Below are 1551 nucleotides of genomic sequence, written 5' to 3'. Positions count from 1 at the left end.
ACACGATATATAAATATACACACACAGAAATATATGAATACACACGCACGTAGATAGATAGATATGTGCGTGTGTGTTAAAAGAACGTTAACACTTTTAAAGTGTGGAGAATTAGGGGGTCTGTTGCATGGTCATCTAACTGAAACCTTCATAAGGGCAACGCAATCCAAGCAGGTCAAATATCCACTTTAAAGAGTATTTACACTGCATTACAAGTAACCTTCTTAAAGTAGCCCCTATGTAGCCCCCTGTCTTATTCAATACATGAGTCCATAACAAAACAAGCCCGTGCGCACAGTCCTATTGTGTTACTCTACATACCCATGTGTTGAAAGAAGCAAATGAATTCCATTATGCAAAATATCTGTAGTGTTATTAGTAGTGCTCATATCGCTAATACTGCATTCTCATCTTTCTGTTACAATCCTCTTTCTTGGAAGATACGCAAACCGTAGATAAATAAAAGAAGAATTTAGTATGAAAAGGATTGAGGCATAAATAAAATAAAGACAGAGAAAGACAGATAACTTAAGAATTATAGCAAATGTAGAATGAGAAGGATTAAGGTAAAAGGAAGGAAATATCGAAAATGAAGACAGAGAGAAAGAGAGAAGAGAAGAGGGAATCGGAGAGAGTGCCAATCTTGTACTTTCGCTCTGCTCGTCAAACGGTTTACAACACCCGACATTTATTGCTTCGCCTGAGAGATCCTTTCGTACTAATTGCACGTCTTTCAGAGAGAGGGAGAGAGGGGGAAGCAGAGGGAGAGAAGGGGAGGCAGAGGGAGGAGAGGGAGAGAGAGGAAGGGAGGAAGAGGGAGAGCGGGGGAAGCAGATGGAGAGAGGGGGAAGCAGAGGGAGGAGATGGAGAGAGAGGGGAGGAGAGGGAGAGAGAGAGAGAGATTTTGATTTGATTTGGCAAAAAGCTAGGGTAAGATGCTATAGCATGTATCCAAACTGGCTGGACAGAGAGAGAGAGAGAGAGAGAGAGAGAGAGAGAGAGAGAGAGAGAGAGAGAGAGAGAGAGAGAGAGAGAGAGAGAGAGAGAGAGGGAGGGAGGCAAATAGAGGAAACAGAGAAAAGACAAACCATAGGTAAATTGATAAGAACAAGGGCCTGACGAAAAAATAAGAAAAAGAGACAGAAGGACAGAGAAGTGAGACAAGCAAGGACCAGCCGGAGCCTCCTGACGAAGCCCGGTGGCGTCGGAGGCTTTCTGAGGCGGAAGAGCCAACACGGAGGCCGGTAAACTGCGGTTCGCGGATCCAGCCTCCAAGGCCCGGCCTGTCACCACTATTATCTATCGAGGACTTTCTTCTTTTATGATGACATTCGGCGACTTAAAAGGGTTTAAAAGTTCATTTAGGTTTGTCATCGTCTGAAAGGAACTTTCTCTTTCACTTTCAGAACCGTTGCGTAAATGCGATTTTCTTGTGGATTTTTTTCGTCGATCACACGTTCTTGCGAGAAAACGAAATAGATTAATCAGCTGAGAAAATGGTTGTTGACAATAAAAAAAATAAGTTTGTCTCGAGATGTTGGCGTTTTCACC

Source organism: Penaeus vannamei, chromosome 3 (genome assembly GCF_042767895.1).
Source record: "Penaeus vannamei isolate JL-2024 chromosome 3, ASM4276789v1, whole genome shotgun sequence".
Lineage (NCBI taxonomy): Eukaryota > Metazoa > Arthropoda > Malacostraca > Decapoda > Penaeidae > Penaeus > Penaeus vannamei.
The sequence above is the reverse complement of the archived record's forward strand: the minus strand, read 5'-3'. Positions refer to the sequence as shown.